The sequence below is a fragment of the Triticum urartu genome, chromosome 7 (genome assembly GCF_003073215.2).
Source record: "Triticum urartu cultivar G1812 chromosome 7, Tu2.1, whole genome shotgun sequence".
Classification (NCBI taxonomy): domain Eukaryota; kingdom Viridiplantae; phylum Streptophyta; class Magnoliopsida; order Poales; family Poaceae; genus Triticum; species Triticum urartu.
The window spans coordinates 23429477-23445338 of record NC_053028.1 but is presented as its reverse complement, the minus strand read 5'-3'; the positions used below and the strand labels follow the sequence as shown (position 1 = coordinate 23445338).

Here is a 15862-nt window from a genome sequence, read left to right as displayed (position 1 = left end):
GAATTCTCATGTGGTTTTCCTCAATACGTGATCTTGAAACTCGGAGTCTCGATGCCCACTCAAACCCCCTCGTTGCTCTGCTTGTGCTACTTGGGAAACCTAGTGCGTCGCCGGTAGGCTCCCCTGCAGCACCTCCTTGCGTGTGCTTTTGCTATAAAAGGAAAATCCCATTGGGGCGTAGCAGCAAGGCAAGACTTCCTTGCACATGTATGCTTCATATAAAAATTTCCTTTCAAGATGTTATATTAGGAACAATCACCATGAGGTGTGTCCAAGTAGGACAGTGCTTAGTGGTAGTTTACCAGGTGCGCCAGCTCTGTATAAATATACGTGTACCCCCGTCCCCATGAGAAACAAAGCAAGAAATCGATCAAAGCCAGGCCAGCTCAAACCAGGTCGCTCTTGTTCGAATACGTAGCTTATCGATCCAAAGCGATGACAAACATGGCCGTAATAAAAAGGGATGGTGGAGCTGGCCACAATCGGCGTGTCTGCCCTTACTACTGTTGGTTTGTCCTGGACAGCATGGAAGCTGTACGAGAGAGAGATGAAGCCCTCCTCCTCGAGGACGGGCACCCTCAAGACCTTGGCCGCCGGCGCGTCTGATCCTGTCATCGGCCGCGACAACGAGATTGACCGCACCATCTGCATCCTCTGCCGCCGGACCAAGAACTGCGCAGCGGTCGTCGGACCGGCCGGTGTCGGCAAGACGGCCATCGTCGAAGGCCTGGCCCAGCGCATCGCTGCTGGGACGGTTCCCGACGCTCGCCGGGGCCCGCGTGGTGGAGCTCGATGTCGGGGCGATGGTCGCGGGGACCCAGTGGCGCGGCATGTTCGAGAAGCGCTTGAAGAATGCCATCAAGCAGGCGGAGGATGCGGCCGGAAAGCTGATCCTCTTCATAGACGAGATGCACATGCTTGTTGGTGCTGGTGACGAGGGCCGCACTGTGGACGCTGCCAACATCCTCAAGCCGGCGTTGGCCCGTGGTCGCATCCGTTGCATAGGTGCTACCACATCGAAAGAGTACCGAAAATACATAGAAAGGGATGCGGCACTGGAGCGACGGTTCCAAAGGGTTGACGTCGATGAGCCAAGCGTGCAGGCGACCGTTGCCATCCTGCAGGGGCTGAAGCAGCGGTACCAAGACCACCATGGCCTGATAATCCAGGACGACGCTCTTGTTGCTGCTGCCCAGCTCGCTGGCCGTTATATTAAAGGTATGTTCGTCATGTGATTCGGAACAATTTCGATTTACTTTGCTATAGGTTTGTGCATATTGAAGAGAATGCGGATTTTTATTGTTGTTAGGCCGCCAGTTTCCTGATAAAGCAATTGACCTGATGGACGAGGCATGCACTGCTGTGAAGTTGCATCAACCAAAAAAGGTGAAAATAAGAAAACTAGCACTATAAATGCGGTCGAGGAGATAACCGTTGGTCCATGTCATATTGCACAGGTAAGTTAGCATTCTTTGCAAATTGTATGCATATGATTATGTTTCATTGTGATGGGTCATGTTCTATTATCATATGAAGGTTGTGGGCCGATGGACTAAATGTCCGATCAATACACTTGGCCGAGAGGAGGAGAATTTCAGCCACATAGTAGACAAATTGCATGAGAGAGTTGTTGGACAATGAAGCAGTTAATTTGGTTGTGCAAGAAGTTCTACGTTCTAGGGTCGGCTTTGACCAATCTGGCCAACCAATTGGCTCGTTCCTCTTTTTGGGCCCGATTGGTGTTGGAAAGACAGAGCTTGCAAAAGCACTCGCCGAGAAGCTTTTTGACAACGAGAAGACGTTAGTCCGCTTTGACATGGCAGAATATGCTGATAGTGGATCTGTGTCGTGTCTGGTTGGAGGACCTGGAAGGTTTAACTTGTACACTCTTTGCACTTGTATTTCTTTCCCGAACTTCCTTCTCGTGCCTCACTTTTCCATTTGACTTTCTGAAGCTACGAGGAAGATGGACAACTTACCGAGAAAGGCAGGAGCCAACCATATAGTGTCGTTCTTTTTGACAAGGTGGATAAGGCACATCCCTCAATTTTCAAGGTTCTCATTCAACTCCTCGATGATGGCACGTTGATTGATGGAAAGGGTCGGAACGTATATTTCAAGGACACTATCATAATCATGAGCTCTAATCTTGGAGCAGAGAACCTGTCAGCTGGAACGGCTGGAGAAAACATAGCAACTGCACGGGATCTTCTCATGAAACAGGTATGTGTATCCCAAACTGTCCCTTGTAAAGTACCAGTGGGCACCCTGCAGACCAACATATTTACCAGGGGGCACCCTGCAGACCAACATATTTACCAGTGGGATCTTCTCATGAAACAGGTTGAGAAACGCTTTAAACCTGAATTTATCAACAAACTGAGTGAGACTGTCATATTTGAGCCGCTTTCTCATGACGAACTGAGGGAGATCGTGAAAATCCAGATGAAGAGTGTCGTTGCTATGGCAGCTAAGAAAGGCATCTCTCTGTTTGCAACAGATGCCGCCTTGGACGTCATTTGGTCAGAATCTCACGATACGGTAAGTACATGTTATTTTTACCAAACCAAATCATACAAATTTGCTTAGTCGTTTGTATGTCCCGCTTACGATGCATGCATGGACTATGTATTGCAGGTGTATGGCGCAAGGCCTATTAAGAGGTGGATGAAGAAGAATGTGACGAGAGTTCTTGTGGACATGCTGGTCAATGGAGAAGCGTGTCAAGGCTCAGTCAGCGTCAATGCCACGGACGACAAGAAGGGGCTGAAGTACCAAATACTGAAGTAGCAGTAGGTGGCAGACTGAGGACAGATAGAGCTTGCCGTTTGCATAGGCAACAGACCGAATTAATATGTGTGTTTTTAGTGATTTACCAAGCCTTTGTTTTAAGTGCTATTCATTACCTGTAGCAAAATGATATGTACAATTTACGGGTTTGTCGGTAACTACCGTTTTCTCTTGCTTGATGGGGTTTATTACTTCCGTGATCGAGGAAAACCTCTGAGTGACTGCTAGTGACTTAAAATCTTTTATGAAAACTAAGCTTCGGCTGAGCTGACTATGATTTTCGTCTACTACGTCAAAGCCTTTTACCCTCGCGAGCAGCCTCACACTCCTCAGCCCTGAGTCCGCGACGCTCCCCGGATCTTAAAACAAAAGCCCAAACATGCTGAGTAATGGTCTTCTATCTAGGTTAGTGTGCACGTGGACATTCGCAGAGACGTTGCATCCCGCTAGCTCCTTCTTCCGTTGCCATGTCTTTTCTTCTTCAATTGATGGAATAATCACGAGTGCTTTTGAGGTCGATTGTGTTTCTGTATCTATCCAGGGGCTGGCATTTTTCGATAAAAGATGGATTTTATTGACTCGAAATAAAGCATCAAGTTGATATAAACACGATGAAAACATACACGGCCTCTGCATAATTAAGACGCACATAATCAATACCAACACACACAAAAAACCCGCTAGCAAATAGCAAGGCCATATAAGACCAAAGCATTGCATAAGCGAGAGAAAAACCCGAAGCGAAGCGAACAAATCTGCGATCGACAAACTACAACAATGACCATATCCACACCAACCATCTCATGACATTATAAGGACAACGGGGTTCTTCAACAGCAACGCCTTCATGATGAGAGCAACGCTCGAGAGCCGCTGTCATCGGATCCAACCACCAAAGGTAAGACTCTAGGTTTTCACCCTGAAGACAGTCTAAGCATATACGAGCAATGCCTTCAACAAGGGAATGATGCAAAAAACATCACCATTGCCATGTATGACCACTCGTGTCAGACATAGGTTTTTACCTCGAAGCTCGAGACCTGGTACTCGAGAAGCACCACCATCGAAGTCAATCATATGTTCAAACATGTGTTTACTTAGGCATAAATATGCATACAGAAATGCGGACATGTAATTTCTAGCTTGCATAGTAATGAAATGGTATAGCTGCATCGAGTTTCTCTTCTTCCACTATCGGAACGGGTGTTTTCTCCGTTCAATCGGCTTGGCCAGCCCGGAAGTAATACGAAATGAACGGGAACCTTGCGCATGCAGCGCTAACAGATTTCGACTCTTATTGTTGTATTAGGGAATGGAATACTTGCGGTATCTAACAAAATGCATTTGAACAAATATGCTTTGAAGCCCACCACACAAGAAAAGGATGCAGTTCTTCTGTAAGTTGGTTATAAGCAGTACGTTGGGTACTTCCCACATGTTTTTCTTTTTCTTTTTCGAGAGTATCCAACAAAATGCATTTGAACAAATATGTAATAGGCTAACTTGTTGAAATATGTTGGTCAAACATATACTTGCATACAACGTAAACAGAAGATGAACATCAGCAACGTGTACAAGCACGTAGGTTCTGCTAAGCCCGTATCCTTAATAATGTCTTGGTTCTTGAGATGGCAGATGTTGTAAAGGGCTCAAGCTTCCATTTCTTAATTCTTGTAGGACATTTCAAGTATTGAGCAATAGGATTTGGTACAACCTCCAGAAGTAGTTGTAGGATGCTTAGGTGCTTTAGGTTTTCTTTTTAACTTTTTCTTTCCTCGTGGTTGATGTACTGAAGGAGTGCTTTTCTTTTGCAGCACGACACAATGTAAAAAATCACGCAGCAGTTTCAAAATTGAGATTCCATTTATTTGGTAGATTATTCTACGTCTTTAGGATGTCACAGTGGCACAATGCAATTTGTTTGTTTTGGGGCTGTCAGGCCGTATCTGAAGAAATCAGCACTATCAAGTTGTTGATTTCCTTGTTGGTCTGAAGATATGACACTCTTCTTTTAGTTTCAGTTAGCTCGATCCTAACAGGGGATTTGCTGAACCATTACTGTCAAGTTGCTTGATTAACTGGAATATGAATTACCGTGTTTCCATATTAGCTGTACAGTATGATACGGTATTTTGTTTAAGAGTAAACTGCCTGACATAGTGTTTCTTCTGTAAAACCTAGGTTTGGGAAACTGCTCGACCTCTTAAACGGGGTGTGGCTATTTCATTATATAGAGGTATCAAGAGGTACAATACAATGTTACAATATGTATATAGAGGCTACATATATATACAGTCTAACACCCTCTCTCAATCTTAACTATGGCCTGAAGTACAAAGCAAGTTAAGATTGCACCTACAACCTACAAGTTGTGGTTGTGGAAGAGGCTTCGTGAAAATGTCAGCAAGTTGATCCTTTGACGAGATGAACTTGATACAAAGTAGCTTCTGTGCAACACGTTCCCCAACAAAATGATAATCAACCTCAATATGCTTCGTCCGAGCATGGAATACGGAATTAGATGAAAGATATGTAGCACCGATGTTATCACACCACAGAACTGGAGGGCGAGCTGGAGAGACTCTCAATTCCCTCAATAGAGATTGTACCCATATGATCTCAGCAGTCGCATCAGCAACCGCTTTGTACTCAGCCTCAGTACTACTGCGAGACACTGTTGCTTGCTTGCGAGCATTCCAGGCGATCAAGTTAAAACCCAGGAATACCGCATAACCCCCCGTGGATCACCTGTCATCAGGATTACCAGCCCAATCTGCATCTAAAAAAGCGGAGAGCTCAACGGACGGTGCAGGCTGAAGGAGCAAACCATAGGAGGCAGTAAGACAGATGTAACACAAAATACGCTTCACGGCTGACCAATGAGATGTCCTGGGTGCATGAAGGTACTGACACACGCGGTTAACTGCATAGGAGATATCAGGACTGGTAATAGTAAGGCATTGCAGACCACCAACGATACTGCGATACTCGGTAGCATCATCGGGTGAAAGATGTTGGAAATATCAACAATTTACCAAATGATTTTATTAACAGAAATATTAGATAAAACATGACTAATATAACAGTGACAACACTAGTCATGCGATCTGACAGAAAGAAGGTAGTGGCGAGAGGAAGAAGAAGTTCTGGTGCGTCTCCCTGAGAGGAGAGAGCTCCCTTTTATAGGCGCAAGAGAAGGAGGCGAGAGGCTGCGCCGGGAGCTGAAGGGAACGAGAAAGATGAAACGAACAGGCAGCAGCCGAAGGGTGCAGCGTTCGTATTCAATATCCACTTAGACATCGGCTCGGCTCATTCCCGCGGCGCGTCGTGACGAGGCGTGGCGAGGCGGACGACGGAGGAGGAGCGCGCGTGGTACTGTTGGGGAACGTAGTAATTTCAAAAAATTTCCTACGCACACGCAGATCATGGTGATGCATAGAAACAAGATGGGAGAGTGTTGTCTACGTACCCTCGTAGACCGAAGCGGAAGCGTTGACGCAACGTAGAGGAAGTAGTCGTACGTCTTCCCGGTCCAACCGATCCAAGCACCGTTACTCCGGCACCTCCGAGTTCTTGGCACACGTACAGCTCAATGACGCACCCCGGGCTCCGATCCAGCAAAGCTTCGAGGAGGAGTTTTGTCAGCACAATGGCGTGGTGACGATCTTGATGTTTAACCGTCGCAGGGCTTCGCCTAAGCACCGCTACAATATGATCGAGGTGTAATATCGTGGAGGGGGGCACCGCACATGGCTAAGGAACGATCACGAAGATCAACTTCTGTGTCCTAGGGCGCCCCCTGCCCCCGTATATAAAGAAGCCAAGAGGGGGTGCGGCCGCCTAGTAGGAGGCGCGCAGGAGAAGTCCTACTCCTACCGGGAGTAGGACTCCCCTCCCTTTCCTTGTCCAAGTAGGAGAGGGGGAAGGAAGGAAGAGAGGAGAGGAAGGAAAGGGGGGGGGGCGCTGCCCCTCCCTCCTTGTCCAATTCGGACTAGGGGGAGAGGGGGCGCGCGGCCTGCCCTGGCTGCCTTTTCTCTTCTCCACTTTAGGCCCGTGAGGCCCATTAACCCCCCGGGGGGTTCCGGTAACCCCCCGGTTCTCCGGTTTTATCCGAAACTTCCCCGGAACACTTCCGGTGTCGAAATATAGCCGTCCAATATATCAATCTTTATGTCTCGACCATTTCGAGACTCCTCGTTATGTCCGTGATCATATCCGGGACTCCGAACAACCTTTACGGTACATCAAAAACATAAACTCATAATGAAACTGTCATCGTAACTTTAAGCGTGCGGACCCTACGGGTTCGAGAAACACATGTAGACATGACCGAGACACGTCTCCGGTCAATAACCAATAGCGGACATGGATGCCCATATTGGCTCCTACATATTCTACGAAGATCTTTATCGGTCAGACCGCATAACAACATACATTGTTCCCTTTGTCATCGGTATGTTACTTGCCCGAGATTCGATCGTCGGTATCCAATACCTAGTTCAATCTCAGTTACCGGCAAGTCTCTTTACTCGTTCCGTAATACATCATCTCACAACTAACACATTAGTTGCAATGCTTGCAAGGCTTATGTGATGTGTATTACCGAGAGGGCCCAGAGATACCTCTCCGTCAACGGAGTGACAAATCCTAATCTCGAAATACGCCAACCCAACATGTACCTTTGGAGACACCTGTAGAGCTCCTTTATAATCACCCAGTTACGTTGTGACGTTTGGTAGCACACAAAGTGTTCCTCCGGCAACGGGAGTTGCATAATCTCATAGTCATAGGAACATGTATAAGTCATGAAGAAAGCAATAGCAACATACTAAACGATCGGGTGCTAAGCTAATGGAATGGGTCATGTCAATCAGATCATTCAACTAATGATTGTGATCCCGTTAATCAAATAACAACTCTTTGTCATGGTTAGGAAACACAACCATCTTTGATTAAACGAGCTAGTCAAGTAGAGGCATACTAGTGACACTACTTGTTTGTCTATGTATTTACACATGTATTATGTTTCGGTATACAATTCTAGCCATGAATAATAAAACATTTATCATGATATAAGGAAAATAAACAATATCTTTATTATTGCATCTAGGGCATATTCCCTTCAGTCTCCCACTTGCACTAGAGTCAATAATCTAGATTACACAGTAATGATTGTAACACCCATGGAGCCTTGGTGCTGATCATATTTTGCTCGTGGAAGAGGCTTAGTCAACGGGTCTGCTACATTCAGATCCGTATGTATCTTGCAAATCTCTATGTCTCCCACCTGGACTAGATCCCGGATGGAATTGAAGCGTCTCTTGATGTGCTTGGTTCTTTTGTGAAATCTGGATTCCTTTGCCAAGGCAATTGCACCAGTATTGTCACAAAAGATTTTCATTGGACCCGATGCACTAGGTATGACACCTAGATCGGATATGAACTCCTTCATCTAGACTCCTCCGTTTGCTGCTTCCGAAGCAGCTATGTACTCCGCTTCACATGTAGATCCCGCCACGACGCTTTGTTTAGAACTGCACCAACTGACAGCTCCACCGTTTAATGTAAACACGTATCCGGTTTGCGATTTAGAATCGTCCGGATCAGTGTCAAAACTTGCATCAACATAACCGTTTACGATGAGCTCTTTGTCACCTCCATATACGAGAAACATATCCTTAGTCCTTTTTAGATACTTCAGGATGTTCTTGACCGCTGCCAGTGATCCACTCCTGGATTACTTTGGTACCTCCCTGCTAAACTTATAGCAAGGCACACATCAGGTCTGGTACACAGCATTGCATACATGATAGAGCCTATGGCTGAAGCATAGGGAACATCTTTCATTTTCTCTCTATCTTCTGTAGTGGTCGGGCATTGAGTCTTACTCAACTTCACACCTTGTAACACAGGCAAGAACCCTTTCTTTGCTTGATCCATTTTGAACTTCTTCAAAACTTTGTCAAGGTATGTGCTTTGTGAAAGTCCAATTAAGCATCTTGATCTATCTCTATAGATCTTAATGCCCAATATGTAAGCAGCTTCACCGAGGTCTTTCATTGAAAAACTCTTTTTCAAGTATCCCTTTATGCTATCCAGAAATTCTATATCATTTCCAATCAGTAATATGTCATCCACATACAATATCAGAAATGCTACAGAGCTCCCACTCACTTTCTTGTAAATACAGGCTTCTCCGAAAGTCTGTATAAAACCAAATGCTTTGATCACACTATCAAAGCGTTTATTCCAACTCCGAGAGGCTTGCACCAGTCCATAAATGGATCGCTGGAGCTTGCACACTTTGTTAGCTCCCTTTGGATCGACAAAACCTTCCGGTTGCATCATATACAACTCCTCTTCCAGAAATCCATTCAGGAATGCAGTTTTGACATCCATCTGCCAAATTTCATAATCATAAAATGCGGCAATTGCTAACATGATTCGGACAGACTTAAGCATTGCTACGGGTGAGAAGGTCTCATCATAGTCAACCCCTTGAACTTGCCGAAACCCTTTTGCGACAAGTCGAGCTTTGTAGACAGTAATATTACCGTCAGTGTCAGTCTTCTTCTTGAAGATCCATTTATTCTCAATTGCTTGCCGATCATCGGGCAAGTCAACCAAAGTCCATACTTTGTTCTCATACATGGATCCCATCTCAGATTTCATGGCTTCAAGCCATTTTGTGGAATCTGGGCTCACCATCGCTTCTTCATAGTTCATAGGTTCATCATGATCTAGTAGCATGACTTCCAGAACAGGATTACCGTACCACTCTGGTGCGGATCTTACTCTAGTTGATCTACGAGGCTCAGTAGTAACTTGATCTGAAATTTCATGATCATCATCATTAAATTCCTCACTAATTGGTGTAGGTATCGCAGAAACCGGTTTCTGTGATGAACTACTTTCCAATAAGGGAGCAGGTACAGTTACCTCATCAAGTTCTACTTTCCTCCCACTCACTTCTTTCGAGAGAAACTCCTTCTCTAGAAAGGATCCATTCTTAGCAACGAATGTCTTGCCTTCGGATCTGTGATAGAAGGTGTACCCAATAGTCTCCTTTGGGTATCCTATGAAGACACATTTCTCCGATTTGGGTTCGAGCTTATCAGGTTGAAGTTTTTTCACATAAGCATCGCAGCCCCAAACTTTAAGAAACGACAACTTTGGTTTCTTGCCAAACCATAGTTCATAAGGCGTCGTCTCAACGGATTTCGATGGTTCCCTATTTAACGTGAATGCGGCCGTCTCTAAAGCATAACCCCAAAACGATAGCGGTAGATCAGTAAGAGACATCATAGATCACACCATATCTAGTAAAGTACGATTACGACGTTCGGAAACACCATTACGCTGTGGTGTTCCGGGTGGCGTGAGTTGCGAAACTATTCCGCATTGTTTCAAATGTACACCAAACTCGTAACTCAAATATTCTCCTCCATGATCAGATCATAGAAACTTTATTTTCTTGTTACGATGATTTTCTACTTCACTCTGAAATTCTTTGAACTTTTCAAATGTTTCAGACTTATGTTTCATTAAGTAGATATACCCATATCTGCTTAAGTCATCTGTGAAGGTGAGAAAATAACGATATCCGCCACGAGCCTCAACATTCATCGGACCACATACATCTGTATGTATGATTTCCAAAAAATCTGTTGCTCTTTCCATAGTACCGGAGAACGCGTTTTAGTCATCTTGCCCATGAGGCACGGTTCGCAAGTACCAAGTGATTCATAATCAAGTGGTTCCAAAAGTCCATCAGTATGGAGTTTCTTCATGCGCTTTACACCGATATGACCTAAACGGCAGTGCCACAAATAAGTTGCACTATCATTATCAACTCTGCATCTTTTGGCTTCAACATTATGAATATGTGTATCACTACTATCGAGATTCATCAAAAATAGACCACTCTTCAAGGGTGCATGACCATAAAAGATATTACTCATATAAATAGAACAACCATTATTCTCTAATTTAAATGAATAACCGTCTCGCATCAAACAAGATCCAGATATAATGTTCATGCTCAACGCTGGCACCAAATAACAATTATTTAGATCTAATACTAATCCCGAAGGTAGATGTAGAGGTAGCGTGCCGACCGCGATCACATCGACTTTGGAACCATCTCCCACGCGCATCGTCACCTCGTCCTTTGCCAGTGTTCGCTTAATCCGTAGTCCCTGTTTCGAGTTGCAAATATTAGCAACAGAACCAGTATCAAATACCCAGGTGCTACTGCGAGCTCTAGTAAGGTACACATCAATAACATGTATATCACATATACCTTTGTTCACCTTGCCATCCTTCTTATCCGCCAAATACTTGGGGCAGTTCCGCTTCCAGTGACCAGTCTGCTTGCAGTAGAAGCACTCAGTTTCAGGCTTAGGTCCAGACTTGGGTTTCTTCTCTTCAGCAGCAACTTGCTTGCTGTTCTTCTTGAAGTTCCTCTTCTTCTTCCCTTTGCCCTTTTTCTTGAAACTAGTGGTCTTGTTGACCATCAACACTTGATGCTCCTTTTTGATTTCTACCTCCACAGCTTTCAGCATTGCGAAGAGCTCGGGAATAGTCTTATTCATCCCTTGCATATTATAGTTCATCACAAAGCTCTTGTAGCTTGGTGGCAGTGATTAGAGAATTCTGTCAATGACGCAATCATCTGGAAGATTAACTCCCATCTGAATCAAGTGATTATTATACCCAAACATTTTGAGTATATGCTCACTGACAGAACTATTCTCCTCCATCTTGCAGCTATAGAACTTATTGGAGACTTCATATCTCTCAATCCGGGCATTTGCTTGAAATATTAACTTCAACTCCTGGAACATCTCATATGCCCCATGATGTTCAAAACGTCATTGAAGTCCCGATTCTAAGCCGTAAAGCATGGCACACTGAACTATCGAGTAGTCATCAGCTTTGCTCTGCCAGACGTTCATAACATCTGGTGTTGCTCCAGCAGCAGGCCTGGCACCCAGCGGTGCTTACAGGACGTAATTCTTCTGTGCAGCAATGAGGATAATCCTCAAGTTACGGACCCAGTCCGTGTAATTGCTACCATCATCTTTCAACTTTGCTTTCTCAAGGAACACATTAAAATTCAACGGAACAACAGCACGGGCCATCTATCTACAATCAAACATACATAAGCAAGATACTATCAGGTACTAAGTTCATGATAAATTTAAGTTCAATTAATCATATTACTTAAGAACTCCCACTTAGATAGACATCCCTCTAATCCTCTAAGTGATCACGTGATCCAAATCAACTAAACCATAACCGATCATCACGTGAAATGGATTAGTTTTCAATGGTGAACATCATTATGTTGATCATATCTACTATATGATTCACGCTCGACCTTTCGGTCTCCGTGTTCCGAGGCCATATCTGCATATGCTAGGCTCGTCAAGTTTAACCTGAGTATTCTGCGTGTGCAAAACTGGCTTTCACCCGTTGTAGATGGACGTAGAGCTTATCACAACCGATCATCACGTGGTCTCTGGGCACGACGAACTTTGGCAACGGTGCATACTCAGGGAGAACACTTCTTGACAATTTAGTGAGAGATCATCTTATAATGCTACCGTCAATCAAAGCAAGATAAGATGCATAAAAGATAAACATCACATGCAATCAATATAAGTGATATGATATGGCCATCATCATCTTGTGCTTGTGATCTCCATCTCCGAAGCACCGTCATGATCACCATCGTCACCGGCGCGACACCTTGATCTCCATCGTAGCATCGTTGTCGTCTCGCCAATCTTATGCTTCTACGACTATCGCTACCGCTTAGTGATAAAGTAAAGCATTACAGGGCGATTGCATTGCATACAATAAAGCGACAACCATATGGCTCCTGCCAGTTGCCGATAACTCAGTTACAAAACATGATCATCTCATACAATAAAATTTAGCATCATGTCTTGACCATATCACATCACAACATGCCCTACAAAAACAAGTTAGACATCTTCTACTTTGTTTGTTGCAAGTTTTACGTGGCTGCTACGGGCTTAAGCAAGAACCAATCTTACCTACGCATCAAAACCACAATGATAGTTTGTCAAGTTGATGCCGTTTTAACCTTCGCAAGGACCGGGCGTAGCCACACTCGGTTCAACTAAAGTTGGAGAAACTGACACCCGCCAGCCACCTGTGTGCAAAGCACGGCGGTAGAACCAGTCTCGCGTAAGCGTACGCGTAATGTCGGTCCGGGCCACTTCATCCAACAATACCGCCGAACCAAAGTATGACATGCTGGTAGGCAGTATGACTTATATCGCCCACAACTCAGTTGTGTTCTACTCGTGCATATAACATCAAACCATAAAACCTAGGCTCGGATGCCACTGTTGGGGAACGTAGTAATTTCAAAAAAAATTCCTACGCACACGCAAGATCATGGTGATGCATAGCAACGAGAGGGGAGAGTGTTGTCTACGTACCCTCGTAGACCGAAGTGGAAGCCGACCGAAGTGGAAGCGTTGACGCAACATAGAGGAAGTAGTCGTACGTCTTCCCAGTCCAACCGATCCAAGCACCGTTACTCCGGCACCTCCGAGTTCTTGGCACACGTTCAGCTCGATGACGCTCCCCGGGCTCCGATCCAGCAAAGCTTCGGGGAGGAGTTCCGTCAGCACGACGGTGTGGTGACGATCTTGATGTTCAACCGTCGCAGGGCTTCGCCTAAGCACCGCTACAATATGACCGAGGTGGAATATGGTGGAGGGGGCACCGCACACGGCTAAGGAACAATCACGAAGATCAACTTGTGTGTCCTAGGGTGCCCCCCTGCCCCCGTATATAAAGGAGCCAAGGGGGGTGCGGCCAGCCCTAGTAGGAGGCGCGCAGGAGGAGTCCTACTCCTACCGGGAGTAGGACTCCCCTCCCTTTCCTTGTCCAAGTAGGAGAGGGGGAAGGAAGGGGGAGAGGAGAGGAAGGAAAGGGGGGGCGCCGCCCCTCCCTCCTTGTCCAATTCGGACTAGGGGGAGAGGGGGCGCGCGGCCTGCCCTGGCTGCCTTTCCTCTTCTCCACTTTAGGCCCATGAGGCCCATTAACCCCCCGGGGGGTTCCGGTAACCCCCCGGTTCTCTGGTTTTATCCGAAACTTCCCCGGAACACTTCCGGTGTCCGAATATAGCCATCCAATATATCAATCTTTATGTCTCGACCATTTCGAGACTCCTCGTTATGTCCGTGATCATATCCGGGACTCCGAACAACCTTCGGTACATCAAAATACATAAACTCATAATGAAACTGTCATCGTAACTTTAAGCGTGCGGACCCTACGGTTCGAGAACAATGTAGACATGACCGAGACATGTCTCCGGTCAATAACCAATAGCGGAACCTGGATGCTCATATTGGCTCCCACATATTCTACGAAGATCTTTATTGGTCAGACCGCATAACAACATACGTTGTTCCCTTTGTCATCGGTATGTTACTTGCCCGAGATTCGATCGCCGGTATATCAATACCTAGTTCAATCTCGTTACCAGCAAGTCTCTTTACTCGTTCCGTAATACATCATCTCACAACTAACACATTACTTGCAATGCTTGCAAGGATTATGTGATGTTCGACAACCATATGGCTCCTGCCAGTTGCCGATAACTCAGTTACAAAACATGATCATCTCATACAATAAAATTTAGCATCATGTCTTGACCATATCACATCACAACATGCCCTACAAAAACAAGTTAGACATCTTCTACTTTGTTTGTTGCAAGTTTTACGTGGCTGCTACGGGCTTAAGCAAGAACCAATCTTACCTACGCATCAAAACCACAATGATAGTTTGTCAAGTTGATGCCGTTTTAACCTTCGCAAGGACCGGGCGTAGCCACACTCGGTTCAACTAAAGTTGGAGAAACTGACACCCGCCAGCCACCTGTGTGCAAAGCACGGCGGTAGAACCAGTCTCGCGTAAGCGTACGCGTAATGTCGGTCCGGGCCACTTCATCCAACAATACCGCCGAACCAAAGTATGACATGCTGGTAGGCAGTATGACTTATATCGCCCACAACTCAGTTGTGTTCTACTCGTGCATATAACATCAAACCATAAAACCTAGGCTCGGATGCCACTGTTGGGGAACGTAGTAATTTCAAAAAAAATTCCTACGCACACGCAAGATCATGGTGATGCATAGCAACGAGAGGGGAGAGTGTTGTCTACGTACCCTCGTAGACCGAAGTGGAAGCCGACCGAAGTGGAAGCGTTGACGCAACATAGAGGAAGTAGTCGTACGTCTTCCCAGTCCAACCGATCCAAGCACCGTTACTCCGGCACCTCCGAGTTCTTGGCACACGTTCAGCTCGATGACGCTCCCCGGGCTCCGATCCAGCAAAGCTTCGGGGAGGAGTTCCGTCAGCACGACGGTGTGGTGACGATCTTGATGTTCAACCGTCGCAGGGCTTCGCCTAAGCACCGCTACAATATGACCGAGGTGGAATATGGTGGAGGGGGCACCGCACACGGCTAAGGAACAATCACGAAGATCAACTTGTGTGTCCTAGGGTGCCCCCCTGCCCCCGTATATAAAGGAGCCAAGGGGGGTGCGGCCAGCCCTAGTAGGAGGCGCGCAGGAGGAGTCCTACTCCTACCGGGAGTAGGACTCCCCTCCCTTTCCTTGTCCAAGTAGGAGAGGGGGAAGGAAGGGGGAGAGGAGAGGAAGGAAAGGGGGGGCGCCGCCCCTCCCTCCTTGTCCAATTCGGACTAGGGGGAGAGGGGGCGCGCGGCCTGCCCTGGCTGCCTTTCCTCTTCTCCACTTTAGGCCCATGAGGCCCATTAACCCCCCGGGGGGTTCCGGTAACCCCCCGGTTCTCTGGTTTTATCCGAAACTTCCCCGGAACACTTCCGGTGTCCGAATATAGCCATCCAATATATCAATCTTTATGTCTCGACCATTTCGAGACTCCTCGTTATGTCCGTGATCATATCCGGGACTCCGAACAACCTTCGGTACATCAAAATACATAAACTCATAATGAAACTGTCATCGTAACTTTAGGCGTGCGGACCCTACGGTTCG

At 46.1% G+C, this 15862-nt stretch overlaps 1 pseudogene; it reads left to right on the top strand.

Annotated features, from left to right (window-relative positions):
* The first annotated feature begins 463 nt into the window (after positions 1 to 463).
* Positions 464 to 2790, top strand: LOC125518205 (annotated as a pseudogene).
* Positions 2791 to 15862: the final 13072 nt, after the last annotated feature.